Source organism: Falco rusticolus, chromosome 6 (assembly GCF_015220075.1).
Source record: "Falco rusticolus isolate bFalRus1 chromosome 6, bFalRus1.pri, whole genome shotgun sequence".
Classification (NCBI taxonomy): Eukaryota; Metazoa; Chordata; class Aves; order Falconiformes; family Falconidae; genus Falco; species Falco rusticolus.
In genome coordinates this window covers 18920456-18938978 of record NC_051192.1, presented here as the reverse complement: position 1 = coordinate 18938978, position 18523 = coordinate 18920456, and the positions used below count along the sequence as shown (strand labels likewise).

Genomic DNA, 18523 nt, shown 5'->3' with positions numbered 1-18523 from the left:
AGGCAGCTGCACTGACCTTTCCAGGCTGCCATTCTGGGGTCCTTCCAACAAAGAGTTGGAGCTTTTGGACTGGTTTTGGATATATACTGCCCTTTGAGGACATGGCACAAAGCAGCGCCCTCCAACATGCCATGCATCTGCAGGGTGCAGCAGCAGCCTGACTGGTACCAGCTGAGTGAAAGGTGGCATAACGGATAACTCTATGCCTGTACCCAGCATAGGAGGAGAATGGGAGACCTGGGACCACCAAGGCCTGCGGCAGCTCTGCCCACAGGGATGGCAGAAGAGGAGAACATAGAGGCCCCAAATTCACAGCCACACACCAACCTGTCAATGCACAGGGTGCTGTGCCATCTGAGCTGCCTTCCTCTTCTAAACTTCAAGGAGAGGTTTAAGGGGCAGCACCCAAGGCTGCAGAGTTAGCAGGGGGTACCCTCCTGCCTGTGTAGGCAAGGGGCAGGGTCCAGGCCTTGTTTTGTTCTTTACAGTAAGAGACAGAGCACGTTTTTAGCCTTCCCACACAAATCCATAGTCATATGACTGCCAACTCTTTATCACTTCCCATTTTGCTTTTTTTTGTTTGTTTTAAACTTTGCCCAAGGTTACATTCAGCAAAGGTTTCTCCCTCAAAACACAACACTAAAAATACTATCACATTAACATCTGGAAATTGCACTAAAATCCTTGTTGGAAGCGCATGCTTATCAGAAGAAAGCCCCAACCAAGCAAAAGAGCAGAAAATTTTTGCCACACGTACTTTTGCAGGTACAGCATTTCACAGAGGCCACCTTGCAGGCTGTCGCCATGACTTCCCACAGATCTATAACCCCCCACCAGCACGCACCTTCTCCTGCTCTTATGGGAGGCAAAGACCACACACATGCATCTATCACACAAAGCAAGCATTACTCGGTAGCCTTGAATCTTGATAATGAATATAAACAAGCAAAGGACAGCTCAGGACTTCCAACACCAAGTTCAACCTGCTATACTCACCAACTCAAAGCCCTCTCTGAAACAGCACTAAAATGTTTTAGAAAGAGTTCAACTGGCTATTGAACTCACTCCCCTTTTTTTCCACCCAAACTACTGATTTAAGGCTGCAGTATCTCATGATTAAATGCCACCTTCTAACTCTCAGCCACTGTGTATTTGTGGCCTTGTAATACCTTTGCCTTTTGGGGATCAACACTGTCCTTCAAGGATTTCTGCCTCCCCAAATAGTATCACCTGTATTACATATTTACAGAGAGAGCTAGTAACCCTTCTGCCACGCCTCAGCATCACAAGCACACCTCTTATCCACTACAGCTGCTCCAGAATGCCTGACAGGGCCACTTTTTTGGCTCCCATGTCCAGCAAATGTTCCACACTTCAGAGAAGCAGCAGTTTCTTATGTGGCAGACTCTTCCAGATCATACTTCACTGAGTCTAATGACTCTGGAAAGATCCCTTGGGAGGCAGTGCTTTATTGCCAACGAGCTCCATTAAATATCCAACAAGAAAAGGCAAAACACTTTTTTTTTGTTTGTTTTAATTCACTACTGGTGTGAGAGACTTCATTTAGGATGTGGTTTCACACTGTCACTCAGCTGATCTAATGGCCTGTTGCCACCAAAAACTGAGATCTCTTCCCCAGCTTCCAAGCCTGGATCCACAGTGAGCTGATTCATGGAGTTCAGCTGGAAGGAAACTGTCTGCACTGAGAAGGAAGGAATCAGATATGTATCAGCACAAAAAGATCAGTTGGAGTGCAACACTGGGAGCAAAACCTTTCCTTGCAGCACCAGCTTGACAGTTCAGCTACAATGCACAACCACACTCTAAATTTAGATAGCTTTATAACTCTAAAAGCTGTATCTCATGTCCATTATTCCTCTCTCAACACATGAGAGAGCCATTCTATTGTAAATGCTTTTATATCACCCTAGTGCTCTCCACCCTACCGAAGCACACATCAATTGCAAGATAAAGGGGTTCAACTTTTGAATGTAGACAAAAACTGAGACAAAGCTAATGGTAGTGAAAGACAGGTTGCCTGGGGAGGGAAATGATTGTAGGTTTAGGAGGGAAAGGGGAAAAAACCCTACAGACAGTTTACCTGTGCTTGGGTCACCACTCATTAAAGCTCTGAAGAGAATCGCTTCACAATTGCTTACTGGATGTAAGCTAACAAGGCTTACTCCCTTATTATCCATCTCAGACAGCATCCAGTAACCCTTTCACACACACAGCCTAATGGGAACACTTACTCTGAATAAAATGAATAGAAGGAAAGAAAAACTAGGGGCCTTTATTTGAGCAAGAAAAATGCATCAGAAGACCCAGCAATGGCATTGGGTTTCAGTGCTCACTTCCCTAAGTCACTCTCTGCATTTCCACCTTCTCCAGAAAAGGAAAAACTTCTCTTGAAAACAAACTCCAGTTTGTGCAGGCAGAAGACATGGTTGTTTTCTCCTGTTGGTATTTCTATCTGCCCCTGCTGATTTGGGATTTCCAAAAGACTTTTTTAAACGTTTTCTCATTCAGGCTGCACTCCATTTTAAGAAGCTTCTGGAGAGACCGAACAGTGTTCAAAGCAGTGTTAAAGTATTAAACTCTTAATTTTGGCTATTAGGCAAAGCACAGTGTTCAATAGCAAGTAGCCAGTCTCTGTCCCAGTTTGGTTTTTTTCTTTCTAATCATGGCTTGAAAAAAGGCAGCTGTGACACACACTTTAATTCTTTACATATTTAAGATTTTTTTACTGTACTAAATAAAATCCAACATCAGACAGTAATATACCAGTGATATCTCCTGTCAGGGCTGGCATCACTTTTCCCTTCTAATCTTCTGCTAAAATAAACTACTAATAATTATTTTTAATGTGCTTTAGTTTAAAGGTTAAAGGTTGAAAGAATACACAGCTTGCTAAAAGAGAACATCAAAACCTAACTTTGACCAGAAAGGCTAAAACACCCAATTTCAGCCCAAATATTTTGTCAATTGTCCCTCCCCTTCCCACTAAAGATTCAAAGCTATGTACTGTGCGGTTACAGTCTGGCAGACAGCAGCAGGCTGACACTTCATCTCACTCTTACTGAAAGACCTGAGGCAAAAGCATATAGAAACAAAGACACACTTGACTAGTGAACCCAAGAGTATCAGTATAGATTAGAACCCTAGAGACCCAACGAAGGCTTCCTTTTCCTCCTCAAAGGCATCAGCTCTGTGATGCCTCACGGTGAGCACTCCAGACAGAATTAAAAGGACACTACATCTGTCCACAGGGAAAGGCAGCAGCTGGATCAGCAGGATGAAGCAGAGGATTCCAGGCAGCCCCACACAGAAGATGGGAGGGGAAAAGGGAAGCAGCCCATCCTCCCCTCCTTCAGGGCAGTTTCAGTGCAGCAATGCACCCACCTTCCATTCCTCCCAGCTTAAATCTCTCTTCCAAAAATGCTTTCATAGGAACTGCCTTCTAAAACTTGAGCTATAGCCTGGACAATCTATACCGTCCAGAGCAGCAGCCACCACTAAACACTTGTACGGAGGGTCAAAGCACTGTGCAATGCCTCTGAACTCATTCCAGATCCAGACCAACTTGGCACTGTCTTTCAAAGGCTTCCTCCTCTTTTCAACAGTGTAAATACTAATATGCAAAACAATAATCTGGCTCATCATAGATTACTAACAAAGATTCAAGTCTTCAGGTAAGTTTTTCTGCAGTACTGTCTTAACGCAGGTCTGGGCTGAAGCCTGCTCATGGAGGCAGAAGTGAAATCTGTTCTGCTCAGGAGCCTTCCCAGCAAGGTAACCCACACCCCTTGCTCACCACTCCGGACCAAGATTTCATCTTCCCAAATTTTAAGCATCCTCTTCCCAGTGAGATTCCCATAACTTCCACATCAGCCTTTCTGCTGCCTGCGGGAGGTACAAATCCTGGCTTCCTTTCAGCTCATGTCACTTTGGAGGTAGCAATAGAAGAAAAGCCTGTAAGAAATAAGTATCCTCCAGTCATCACCATCACCAGCTAAACATCCAGACAGCAGCAGGCCTGGGACCCACTGAGTACAGGAAGCACATGACAAGAAGATTTCCAGAAGCAAAAAATGTAATAACCTTGTTATTATTTTCGGAAAAATAACAACACTGATTCCCACTCTTCTTTCAATTTGCAATAGGAGGAGGAAGGAGTGCGAAGCAGGGAGAAACAAGTTGTTTAAACAACAGCTGTTACATCAATACCAGCATAATGGAGTCACAAGCATCCTGTTCTTGTCAGAGCAGCCGCTGTTTAAGTTAAGAGCTCTGCCTTTTGAAGAAGATTTTATAACCTCAAACACAAATGTTCAGCTATATTTTGTTCCTAATCAGAAGACAATTATCCTGCTGAGTGATGACAGAACAATTCCACAAAGTAAATCCTTTTCATATCAGGGCCTTCTATGATCAAGTTGCACTGGAAACTTCCTTGCTCACACAAAAGCAAGGAGGATTTCACTTGTGCTTCCCCCAATTGTTCCCAGGGGCCTCCCTCCAAACTACCATGTGAACCTTCAGTGTAGAGAAAGCTTCATCTGACAGCATGAGGTAATCCACTTTAATCCAAACTGAAATTTCACTAGCCAATCTTTTATCAAGTCTGAGGCTATCTAGAAAGTGTTTACATCCAGCTGTCTACAGATTTTACCCACAGAAGCGAATTAGTGCTACTGGCAAACATTGTTCCCTACTTCCCAGTCATTACTATAGTAACGCAAACCTCCTGTAGAGTCCCTTTAATACTTTAACCACTTTGAAATAGCCTTATTATAGTAAATAATCACTGCGACATTTTCGTATCACAGGCAAGTTTTAATCTGTTCTCAGGCTTTGTACCTTGCAGTATTCTCATCTCCAACACCATTTCCTTCCTAGGTGCCAAAGTCCAGATACACTTAAACTGCTTCCAACAGAGCAGGCTTCTGGTACCTGCTTTTGGATAAATGAAGGATATTGCATTCACGAGAAATCGAGGGAAACCTGAAGTTCTTAAATCAAACTGAAATCTGACCAGTCCCCAGGGTTACTAACCCCACTCTTACAACAGAATGTTTTAATGAGCCCAGTCAAAGCCTCTGCTTTACAAATTATCTGGAAGCTGATGATTCCTGTATCCTGGAGCCCTCTCACCCCTGGCTGGCAGACACACTCAGGAGCAGAAGTACCTCCCGAAACATCACACATCACCACTACAGCACTTGAGGTGCTCAACGGAAGAAAACAGAGCAAAACAAAGGAACCATCAGCCAGATTCAATGAGGCTTGTCTGACTAGAAGGAGGCATCCACAGCAGGCTCAGCTCCTCAGCCTCCATCCAGCTTCCAAGATGATCCATCATCCACATACAACACCCTTTTGGCAAATCTGGATGCAATTCAAATTCAGACTTATGTGCCTGGCCAGGACAACGGTTAGAGCCTAGATACTCCTTATTTATAGAGAAGATTTCACATCGTCCAACAGTTCTCCAGGCTGGCATAATACAGGTCCACTTCCAACTCATTCCGTAAATAGCTCTAGGAAAATGTCCCAGCAGGCTACCTGGCCTCCAGCAGACATGATTTCTGATCAGCCACTGTTACCTCTAGAGCAGATGGCACATGTTCAGTGAGGTCCTCAGAAACCATGCTTGTAGATAAAGCATATGAAAAAAAGCTGGCAGAAAATTGTCCCTTGCAGTGAACATATGAAAAGCCTGATGATCCTCTACCTCAACAAAAAAATTGCAGCTTCAGCTTCAGTGACTGTCTGCCTATTTATCTCTACCACTGCAAAAGCACCAGTAAACATTTACCCCTTCTTCAAAAGAAAGTCCTGCATGGTATTTCTGAACAGGAATGGTCAGATTCTCCCCCCTCCTTTTTGGATGGGGGCACAAGAGGGAGGAGCAGAAAGAACCTGGTCTAGACCTTTGCCCCTGTAGTAGAGACAGCATGAAAAATTTAGCTAGGGAAATCACCTCAGATACCCTCCCAGGAGCAGTTCAGGAATGAACCCAAGAAACAGCCTAGAGAAGAGCAGCAGGGGAGCTGGAGCCACAGCCCAACAGGGGATAGCTGAGCTTTGTTATTTAATACTGAAAAAAGCAGCAACACCAAGAGAATAAGAGGAATGGAGAGTTGCAGACCTGCATTAACACATTATGGAGGATCCTGCACACAACCTGATGGCTTTAGCCTTACTTGAGCTCTCTTCCTCTAACCTGTCACATGATTCAAGAACTGTAAGCAGAAAAGAAATAAACACACAAACAGTGACTTATTCTACCTAAATATGAAGCAGTTCCTGGAGGGGAAGGCAAGAGAACAGAACCCGAACTGATATTACAGGCTTAGCAAGCAGGAGCACTTCAGTACATACTGCCCGCTTTGTAATTCTGCTACAAAGGCAGCCTGTTACAGCTCGACCATTACAGCATTGTCCCACGCTGCCTCAAGTCTCAATTTCAATGGCTGTATTAAATGAAAAAGTCCCCTGGGTGATGGCGCTGGTTGGCTTGTGGGAGCTCCCCATTTATAGCACACTGAGTCGCTGGATCACAGTGGGGATCCCAGCAAGATCTCCAAACCTTCCCTCGCTCCAAACTAACACATAAGGTTTCCCCTACATGGAGTCTCTCCATCACAAGAGATTTCCCTGGGCAGAAAAGTCCTGCACATAACACTGCATTTTACAAGCGCTTTCCACGCTGGCTATATTATTCAATGTACTAAATTAAGTAAAATATAAATAAAGAGATGCAGTGTTCCAGTGCTGTGCAGGAAGAGCTGATCCCTCTTTCAGAGAGATCAATGTCTGGCATATTTACACCCTCAAAGGAATGCCCAGCCAAAAATAATGCTGAAACTAACAAGAGAAACAGCCAATTTGGCTGTTCTTATCCCAATCAGATTAAAAATTACTCTCTATTTACCATCTTACTAAACTACATCTGAAATTGTTACGGCAGGCTGTCTGTGGGCTGGCAAGCTAGCTGCATGCAACTTCACATAAGCACACATAAAAAGAAAGAGAAAGAGCCATAAATATATTTTTAATATATATGAAACAGCCAATGAAAGAATGAAAAAAACTCCTGCCAACTGTCCCTCACTTTGAACAAGCAGGGGCTGAGATACCCTGGGTAGTGACAGACCCCAGACCAACCTATGGCTTTTGGATGTACTCTCCCTCTCTCCTCCTCTTAGTGCCATACCTGTTCCGGGTCCAGGGGAACTCCGCAGCCTGAATTCAGGACCATGTGTGGCAGCTCAGTGTGCCCAGGATAACACATCTTGGCAGGCCAGGTGAGGCTTTTGGTAGCTGATGGTTTATTACCAGTGTTTGGACAAAACTGTGCAATGAAATTACATTTGTTGACATACTTTCCTGGATGCAGCAGCAACACCATCTGCTTCAGGAGAAAAATGCTAGGAGGACATGGTCTGCACACACCTGTAGGTCTAGTTTACGGTACCATCATACCACAGACTGGTGCAGAAGAGCTGCAGGGCTTTTGGCATGGTACTGGTATGGCAGAAATGGTAACCACACCCTAACCATGCCCATACCCTACCTATGATCAACATGGGCCCTTCAAACAAGGGGCTGGCTGAGGGAGACAGAAGCCAGGTCCTTTGGCTTCTCTGACCAGAACAAAAGCCACCAGCAGAGCACAGACAGGCCCAAATCACTGCGTGGGTTCTTTGGTTTTAGAAGCAGGAAGAAAGCTCTGGGGAAGGTGGGAGAGAGAAAAGAAGAAAAGCCCAGTGGCAGGAATAGCCATGGAGCTGGGAGGCATGGAAGATGAGCCTCAACACCAGGAAAAACTGCTATGGATGATCCATGGAGCTCTGACTCAGTGCTGAGGAGACTATGTTCCTTAGCCAAAATGAGGCCCAAGTTTCCCAGGCTGCTGCCCACAGGGCAGGACTTTAACCACCCTTGTGGAAGCCATGATTCACCTTAGGGCAGCACAAAAGCCACAGATTCGAGTCAGGGCAGATACACAAAACCACAGACTTGTCACAGCCCCAGGCATGCCAGTCTGCAGACCGTCACTGCAGACCTGTGACTACAACTCTGGTTGTTAAGATTTTAACCACATATTCCAGTTCTACTTTTTGGAAACCACAGCACTAATAAAACAAATACCACTTACGCAAAGCACTGGGGATGGTGGGGCATACCTTTCCCTTGCAGAACCAGTACCTGTTTGATGACACCGATTTATATTTATCTAAATATGACTAATTCTCTCTTTTCATATCACTTTCCCCCTCATAACCAATGGAGAGGGAGAGAAGGTTTAACATCCAGAGTGTTTCTTGTCCCCATTTAGAAGATGCAGTAGACACCAGCAGACACTTAGCTTCACGGAATTGCTGCAGGATACAAAGACACATCTCATACCCCAGCTGACAGCTTTAGCACAACGCCACACAAGCCACACAATGTCTGCCAGGGCTCCTTGTTAAATACTGTATTGTTCTAGTGACTCAGTGCACTGGAATGTATCAGGTTTATTTCCTAGCTTTTCTGATAGAGCCTTTAGATTAGACACAAACTTCTGCTTTGTAGAAAAACAATAAGTATATGGCTTATTGTTGTGTGGAACATATAAAATTCCTGGTTTCTTTTCCAAGGTTATAAATACAGAGAACCAAAGCAAAGGGACAGGCCCTCAGACACGTAATGGTTCTTTCAAGCTTCCAATAAGCAGAACTGTAACAACATTCAAGAAGAGAAAAAAACCCAAACTTTCACCATGACCAAAAGTTGCCATCAAAAGAGAAAAGGACCAAAGAGTAGTGAAGATGGTCAAAGACCTAGAGCACCTTCTGTAAGGACAGCTGAATTAATTCAGACATGTTTGTCTGGAAAAGAGACCTCTGACAGGAGACACGGTAGGGACGAACAAAACCCAAACCAACATGCAAACAACAATTCCCTAAATAGGGGCTTATAACAGTAAACTAGTTGACAGCAGGTTCAGTTACCAAAAGGAGGTGGTTAAACTTTGAAATGCCTGGTAACAGGAGAGAGGTCAAAAGCACATGTGGGTTCAAATAAGAGCTAACTAGACTGATGTGAGATGAAGGCCATTTCTAGCTGCTGGAGACAGGACAGTCCTCCGGCCTCCCACAGCTCAAGTGTTTGTGCACCATATTCTTAGTTTTCAATGAAGCAGGCAAAAGTCTATAGGATCTTCTGAGAACAGCAGCAGCAAGAAACAGGAATTAATCTCCCCCACTGCCCAGCGCTCCTCAGGAGGACTGTAGGCAGGAGGTACAGGCAGCCCAAATCCTCCTTGCAATACCAAATTAACTGCTCTCATTTAGCTGCCTTAATTGCAGTTGTGAGCAGACACAGACCACACAAGCACGTACACAGCTAAGCCCGATGCTTGCACAGGAAGCATCAGACCTACGCTCGCATTCATACAGATGATGCCACATCCTCATAGGAAGGGACCTGCAATATAACCTCCCACAATACTTAAGCTTTGCTGTCAAGCCAGGAAGCCTCAGGTGGTGCTTGAAGATGAGTCTCCTGAAAATATTTTTATATTCCAGTCACAGCCCAGTTATTTAGCTATTTAGGGCCACAGAGACAGTCTTGCATCAGAATGACTTGGTAAGGACTCCCCTGAAACAGGTTATTTTCCCATTCTATTCCACAGCAATCACAGGCAGACTGTGTTTCCAGCATCTCCTCTGTTCCATGTCTCTGCCAAGAACAGCCCTTCGCTCAGTTATCTCCTACTGACCTAAATTCATACACATAGTCTTCTTGCTTTAATCACAGTCTTTTGCCCTACAAAAGGACTCCAAACCTGAAATCCTTGCCTTCTGTATCATTCCTCCAGCTTTCAGGCCCACAAATGTGTAACAGCTTCTGATGGTCAATGCTGAGCCTGCTGCACATGACACCAGCCATAATAAATGTTCTGCAGGCCAAATTATGCCCTCGGGGAAGTCTACGCAGCCCTGTGGCCTTCTGCAGACTGCACAGCTGTCAGGCTGCAACTTACTATGTTCTACGTAAGATATGCAAGGAGAAAGAAAATTCAATGGTATTGACTTATTTTAGCTACTGAAGTCAGCAGATCTGACTCTAAACGCACATTGGGATTAGATCTGTCGATTAAGACCATGGCATGATGGCACCATTGGTCAATAACGGCATCATTTGTTCTTCACATGACCTCTATGCTACTCCCAGTTTTATTATTCACCACCGTGTTTGTTACAGTAGCTATGTACCAGCCAAGAAGAGAGTCCCCACTGCGTTTGGCACATTACAGAAGGAGGGTAAAAAGACTGTCCTGAATCCAGGAGTATAACAAGCTAAATCAATGCTGTAACATGTAGGAATAGAACATCTGAACCAAGGACATCCTGCATGTCACATTATACTGGTCAGATACAGGAGAAGTCAGGAAGCTACAAATACATAAGCTTGTTTTTCCCCTTCTCCCACAGAAGCGCAGGAATTCTCTGCCCTGCTCCCAAGATGTATTTAAGCCAACCTGATGACACAATGCAGTTTCAGTGTGTTATTTTGTCCTTGTCTTTCATTAACAAACACCCTCAGTTTTAAAATTCATCATCCCATGTTATCCTTAGGGCAGTCGCCTGCTAGGACTGTTATAATAAACTTAATTGGGCAATGGTCTCAGTCAACTGGTACAGCTCCCACACTCGCCTGTTGTGTCTGCGCCTGTATTTTACAACCAAAAGTAGAGTGTCCTCCTGGCTGGCGGACACCTACAGTATGCAGTTAACTATTTCAGTCTGGCTATGCCATTGCATCAGATGGGCCAAGATGTTCCAATTAACCAGTACTTACTAGCTAAAGTCCCTCACAAGTAGCAAGTTTACAAGTATTTTGTAGACATAAAGCATACTCATTATTACAGCCCATTATCATGCATGCAAGATATTTTAATGTGTAAAAATCCCCCATGAAATAACAATTTTCTCCTCCACTTTCAGAGAAAACCTGCAATCCTTCCCATGAACTAGGCAACACTTTCCAGCTCTTTTTTTCTTACCCTTTCCAGCCCACAAGTCAAGTCAAGCCTCATTTGCCTGATTTCACAGCACAGCTTTATGAGTAACCCCTACATGTGTCATGGCAGGCTCCTCACCCGTCCTCCTCACCAAGTTCAACACCTCCAACAAAGCTGGAAGAGAGGAGGTGAACCTTCGCTCTCCTGACCCTACAGCCTCCTCCACTCTGCAGCACGGGAAGCCACATCAGCTCTCCACTCTCCTGAAATGTGCACACTACTGGAAGCAGGATATATATAAAATTTACCACTAAGAGAAGCTGGAGCATGCTCCTCCCAAAACACCAAAAGCCAAGGAAGCTTGTCTTTCTAGGACAACACTGTCCAAGCATGCAGACCTAACACTGCACCCCAGTGAAGTCAATTTTAAGCCATTAGGCCCTACAGAAAAATCTTGTTCTTGAAATATTAAGGTACTCACTGTACAAGGTGATCAACTGGAAAACGGGAATCTGTCCCTCTTCTGTACCCAGCTCTCTACTTATTTGTCTGGAGCCTATTAGAGAAGGAAAAAAAGTTGTAAATACAGACAAAGTGACCAAAAAAATTTATTTTTTTTTTAATCAAAAATTAGTTCAGCTAAGCAATGCAAAACAGACACAGACACACACACCCCTGACACTGAGGTCAAGAACTGAAAGAGCCTGCAAAGCTCACAACAAGGTCTCTCAAGCAAATGCTGTGATACTCAAAAACAGCTATGGTACCAGCTGCCTCTGGAGGCTCTGAAGAAAGTCAGACCTGATCCAAGCCAACAGTAAAGCAAGATATTTATATAGAGACTAACAGCAACAGCTACACAAAACCATTTACTACAGAGACAATGAAACAGCTCTTTGTGACACATCCTGATCACCAATGCACCATTACACACGTGGTCAAGAGCATTACACAGGAAAACAAGTTCTTCCTCACTGGCCACAAGAACAACTTGATCAAGACACAGCCCTGAAGGGTTAGATGGGCTGAGATCCAGCATGCACCAAAGAAGGTCTTTTAATAGATTGGTTGTTTCAACACACTTTATCCCCTTAATAAGGAGCCACTGCACTTCTGCTTAAACCCATTTTGATTAAGCAAAAGATTACCCATAGAACTGCACTGGGATGCAGACAAAAGGAAAATCCGTTGCTAGACATACATGTTAGTATAAATCACACAGAGACCAATTATTCTTCAGGGAAACATTAAATCCCTGTTCAATTAATAGACACACCTCTTAAGATGAGCATTAAATAATTCTCTACGATGCACCAAGACAACTGGCTACTTCAGTAAATTGGAATAGAAATAACGCCATATAACTCCCTACCACATCACCCTGCCGACAAAATCCCAATCAAAACTTGCCCTTAAAACAACAAGAGGTCAGTAAGGAGGGATGGGAAGCAGGAATGTTACTACTGCAGGGCTATTGTATGCTTTTATTAAAGACTCCTCATCAGAAAAATTAAATGAAATGGATACCTTTCATGTTTATCAATAACAGAGCTAATGGTTTTTATGTAAATGCCATTACTTTCAGCCAGATCTGCAACAGACGCAAGCTATAAAGCCCCATCTCTCCCCTTGGAAGTGACTCCCCTTCAGGCAGCCAATCTAAATGCAAATTATAATCAAATGGCAAAACCAAGAGTTTTTCTGGATGATACTGAAAACGTAAAGCTAGGGACAAAGCATACCTATTTGAGAACAACCCTCCTCTTCTGGAAAGACCTGCTGAACCCATGCTGCTTTTTCATCCCAAATACATATAAAAATTAAAGTTCAACTTCGTTTTCTTTTACAGTCATATTATTTACCTATACAGCAAAAAAGTATCATCTTCTCATCTTCTTCCATGCTATTGCCCTCTGTGTCAAAACAAGAGAGAAAATGTTCTTCTACCAAGCTACAGAGAGAGGATATCTCTCAGAGATATTTCACCCACAATGGGAGCATCTCATCAGCAAGGATATTCAACCAGAGCAGTAATAAAGCCCCAGGTGGACTTGGCAGAACGAACAGCACTTCCAAGGAGAAGCTTCCCCCTGAAAATGCGAAATAGAGTTGTTTGTGTAAGTCAGAGGAAAAAGGTGTTATGACAGGGTGGTTATTAGGAGGCGGAGATATAAAATCAGCACAAGGAGCACCATTCTTGTAGTGTAAAAGGTTTTTTGAAGAACTCTTAAATGCTGACCCCTGCCTGGAGCACCTATCAAGTCAGGTGCTTTGTTGGCACTAATTAAAACAAGGTATTAATGGCAAATCTGAAATCAACTAATATTAGAAACGGCACTATTTAGTAAGTAGAATGCACAAAGGAGAAACTAATGATCAAAACAAAGGCCAGAGATATGACAACCTGGCTACAGCACCAGTCTGCAAGTAAGTCTCAGAGGGGACTTGCTTTAACTACCACAAACAGCTGAACACCAAAACTACCATTCCTAAGAGGAGCACATGTCCTTGGAGGGATGCAACTAATTAACAATACAGCTATATACATGCTCGTTACATGGGTGAAGAGCACAGCTCATTGTATGTTTGGAAAGTGCATACTACAGGAATAATCATCGAGCAGAACCTTGCTCATTAACATAAAAAACCGAGAGACCATTTCTGCAAACGGATGGATTTTGTGAATTAGCCAGTGAGAGAACATGCAAAGCTGGGAAGCCAGAGAGACAACACAGCCCAGCAGGCACTTGGCTGACTTCTTTGGCTACCTGTAATTAAATTATTTATCATTGTCTCAATGTCTGTGAGTGAATGTGCAGCCTGTAAACAAAGTACCTCCTATTACACAAGGCCCTGAAAAATCTGGTTAGTAGAGTTTGACTGCCCATCAAAAGCAGTCATTAAATTAAAAAACACAACCCTGATGACCTTCTCTCAGAAACTTTTCATGTGGGCCAGCCTTTCAGAATACTCATCAATTTCTTTTTCAGCTGTTCTGACATACTTTGAGGTTAAACAATTACTCACAGATCTATTGTTTCATGCACCAAAATGCTGGCTTTCAGTCCTCGATCATGACTTGGAATTGCTAAAGCTGCCTTCTCCCTCTCCTCCTCTACAAGCCTGGTGAAGCAAGTCTTGGTGTGTAGCCACACGGTGAGCCTTTTCGAGCAAAAGCAGACTGGGGCCCTAACTTCTTGGTGCTTGTCAGCACACTGACCACACGCAGGATCAACCTGTGAGCAGTGAGAAAAGGAAGCCCTTCCAAAAGAAGCACATCTTCTCTTTTCCCCATTTTGGACATTTCAGCAATGCAGTTCACAGTACAAGCCCATGAACAGATGTCCTGGCAGAAGTGGCGAGTAGCAGCACTGGGGTGCAAACCAGCGGTCAGGCAGAGCAACTTGGGGAGACAACTCTGCTGCTCCAGAAAACACACTGTGCAACCACACAGTGGTGCGTCAGTGGCAGTGCCACTCAGCCACCCAGGATTTCACACCCAGCCACCATGCACAAACATAATCTGATTTAGCAGTCATGTTCCAACATCAGCTGTCAAACCACAACCACGGTACACTTGCTGTAGCAGTGTGCGCAGCAATGTGCTTGTAAACCAGAGCTGTTCCTGTAGCAAAGCTACTTCCTCCCAGAACTGAAGATTCAAAAATCAGAAATGGCATATCCATACATTGGTGCCCAGCCACGCCACACACATCCCAGCCACCACTCACACACTCCTGTGTACAACCGGGACCACTGACTTAACCAAGAAGTTACGTGCCAGCAATATAAAGATTTTCTTCTGGGTGGCAGAAACTTCCAGCAATCACTTAAATTTTTCAATTTTACAATTCGAAATTTGAAATATTTCCCCTTGCAAAATGCTTCCTAATGGCTCCTGTTCGTAGCTGTAAATTTCAAGACCATGCTAAATTCACTTGGCACTATATTTTTTATTTTTCCCCAAAACACTTTCATCACATGCACTCACACGCAGCGTGGCTTCCCCCGCTAAGGCTCAGGGGTTTCCCTTTGCAAGAGTTCAGGTTTATGCCCACCAAAACGGTCTGTTCAGCAGTCTTTTCTTACTGCCTTTTGTGAGAGTCTTCATGCTATGACAAACGTGTAGAAATGCAAAGCAGAAGTCCATACAAAAAGAAACCAGTGTGTGAGGTAGTTTTGTCTTAAAAAAAAGAGAGGCAGGAATGACTTATCACCTCATTAAAGAGCTCCAGTCTGCATTTTTATTAGATATATTTAGACACCAACGGTTAAAAAAAAAAAAAAAAAAGAAAAAAAGAAAAAGCAGTTATATTCTTAACATATGGCCCTGGATCAGTCACATGGATATAAACGAAAATAGGCACAGCAGATTCTCCAAACACAGGCAAGGAAATAATTTTAATGGTGCACATGACCTAGAAAATTTCAAGTAATACCAATTCACACAAAGGTGTGACAGAATTCAGCTACTGCAGGGCTGTGCCTCGTCCCCATTCTCCTGCATCGCATATGTCTGTGTATATCACAGACGCTCTTCCTCCCTCTTGCTGTCTCCTGTAGTAACTCCTGCTTGCTCCTAATGAACACTCACAAACTGTATCCTTCTTTCCAAGGAAAAGAAACTGCTTTCAGCACTGCCTGTAGGCAAAAGGTCCAACTAATGCTGGACTTTGCAGCATACCGTACCTAAGGCATCACAGCGTTTGCTTGAACACTTCTTGGAAACACACCAGCACTAAACTAGGGTTTTCACCACTCTCCTGCGCCAGGATCTCGCCACACCTTGCAGTTAAGGTATTTCTCCAATACTCCTGTTGGGCTGTTTTCTGACTTCTATTACATAGAGTTTGAAGAGTTCACAAGCTGTCCAGTGCAGTAAAAAGGCAAGTCATGCTGTATTCATTTTCCAGTGGAGAAACTGAGGCACAGAAGACTCATATTCTGCCTAAATTAATTTCCTGTCTCCGTGGTAAAACTGAGCTGATATCCCAGGCATCAACCTCTTAACTACCAAGCGTCTTCTACGGCATTGCTGTAGCCCAGTGTCATCCCAGGCAGCTCCCTCCTCACTCTAGCCTCTATCCTGCAAGAAATATGCTGCTCCAAGAGAAAACTTGTTTCAAAATCAAGAGTCCATGTATATAATTCTGGCCCACACAAAGCAGAAATTACTAATGTAAGCGGTACCTCCCTAGCTTAATGGCAATGATAAATTATGGCCAATCATATACATGGACACTTGCACTGAACAAAACAAGAAGGCGCACCCAGAGCAAGCATGCCTTGCAACCACTAAACACACATTTCTGTACTGTACATGGGCAGCAACTGCTGTCCAGAATATTTTAACAGCAGAAAGTGCGCTGCTTGCTGTAGAAGGAAAACGCACCACCATCACCACCACACAAAAAAAACCTGAATACATTCCTCCTCATAGTCAAAGCCAAAACATAAGAAACAAGCAATATAATTATTTCCACACAAGGAGGAAAACAAACCCAAGAACACACATACAGAAAGAAACAAGCCTCCAAAACTCGATTTGCAAAATAGTTCACGGACTTCTGTGCAGGATGACAACCTCACAGAAGTACTCAGGAACAGCAAAAACTACAGATAAGCCAACGCCAAGGCTGACGCACACTGCAGAGCCCTTAACCCCCCCCACCTCCTCCCCACCCCACCGCTGGTTAGTTCAAAAAAACCAAAACTCCCCTGCCCAACATCCCAACAGCAGTGAGGCCAGCTGTAATACATGCTGGCTCCATTTCAAGTGCTGACTCTGTTTCTGCCCCCCACTAGTGACCCCATCATAGCCTGCAGCAGTGTCTGCACCGAGGCAGCACCCCAAAGCCAGTGCAGAGCCTGCAGAAGTGGGTGCCCTAAATACTGCACATCCTTCAGCACGTGACTGTGTTTCAGTTTGCCTAACGTCACCCTTTCTGGAGTGGCCTCTATTACAAGCAGAAAGAAAAACATTTTCCTGACTTTTGCATCAAGCACAAAATGCATCAAGCCCATCAGGGACTGCTAGTCCACGCACCTGCCCAGTGATGCTCATCCACAAGAGGTACACCATCCTCTCCATCCCAGGAGGATACATTCAATGTGTCTGGTCCAGAACCAGCCCAGGTTCCCCAGCTGGAATAGTACTGGACCCCAAATCCTTGAAGGCTGCAGGCAAACAAGCCTTCAGCAGGAGCGGAATCAGGCTCTCACTCCACTGTGCTTCCTCCAGATAGCGGAAGGGCTGCTCAGACACACTCACTCTTCACGGACAAGTAAAAGCACTTTAAGGAGGGCTTTTTTCCCCTCCCTTCACTTTGTTTTAAATGGGTGAAGAATTTCCTCTGTGAATGCTCCCAATTGTGGCTCATGCTGAGTTATTTTTAAAAGCACAGAACCAGATTTTCAAGACCCTGAATGAGGAAATGCAAAGCTTTTATTAAGCAATAATAGCCCAGACAATGGTCACAATTTCCCAAGGGTCTGAACACCGCAGCTGACAATAAGCTTTATTCCTTCACAAAAACCCCTTCATGGGCTCAGAGGGTTTGCTTTGTATGATCTAGGCTCAAGTTAGAGAGTTAAAACAAAAAGCCCTATGGTCGGTTTCGGTGTGATTTCCTCCACCAATGCACATCCAATCAGATAGAAAAATCACAGGGAAAAAGACCCTTTGCACTACCTCATTCCCTCCTTTGCTAGTGCAGCAAGGCCCCTCCAGGACATCACCCCATCCAGCTGGACCTTTCCCTCACGGATGGATCACAGCTGACAAACTGGCCAATCTTCCAGGGTCAGGAGAGTGACACAAAGCCCTTCCACTCTCTTATTGATATTTGAACCATCACATGATGACTCTCACTAAAATGGCCAGAAACGTACTTGAAACCTCCGACACGCTACCACATGGTATAATCACAGTGACCATAGCAGCTCCTTCCTTCTCAGAAGGAGCTGCAACTACGAGGAGCTTGTACAGTCTCCAAAAGGACTCAACAGCCAAGGTCTGGCCTTGTGCAAGGCACTTCTCATTCAATAAGATGGTAATCAGTTATGGCCAACTGCAACATTACACCTACACTAGCTGGTCTGACTGTCTACAGCCAGCAAAAGCAGCAGACACTTCTGGGGTGCATAAAACTTCATTAGTTCAAGATGTCTACTTAGTACAAGATGAGTGTGCTACAGAAATGGTTGTTTTTCTCTGCTGACTATAAAGCAGACCTCATAGAAAGAAAGAAAAAAAAAAAAAAACAACAAAAAAACCCAAAAGAGAAACAACTTTGTAGACAACTGGATCTGTTACAAAAGAATCCCAACCTAAATGTCTCCCACTCAAACGCAGCCCTCACCTTAAATAACAAAGACACTAACACCATAAATTGCAGAATCACAGAATGGCCAGGGTTGGAAGTGACCTCTGGAGATCATCTAGTCCAGCCCCTTGCTAAAGCAGGTTCTCCTCCAGCAGGCTGCACAGGATCACGTCCAGGCAGG

General features: G+C 44.1%; 1 protein-coding gene across 12 annotated transcripts in view; it reads right to left on the bottom strand.

Moving 5' to 3' along the window:
- Nucleotides 1-18523, bottom strand: part of EXTL3 (exostosin like glycosyltransferase 3) — a 134631-nt gene that overhangs the window by 100306 nt on the left and 15802 nt on the right. For 8 of the 12 annotated variants that reach the window (XM_037391232.1, XM_037391226.1, XM_037391230.1 and 5 more), the window contains exon 2: nt 11499-11573. The exons of 3 other annotated variants lie outside the window; for them this stretch is intronic. The gene's annotated coding sequence lies outside the window, so the exon portion shown is untranslated. Of the gene's footprint in view, nt 1-11498; nt 11574-17063; nt 17243-18523 lie in introns of those variants that run through there. One more of the 12 variants, XM_037391227.1, reaches the window with a different exon arrangement.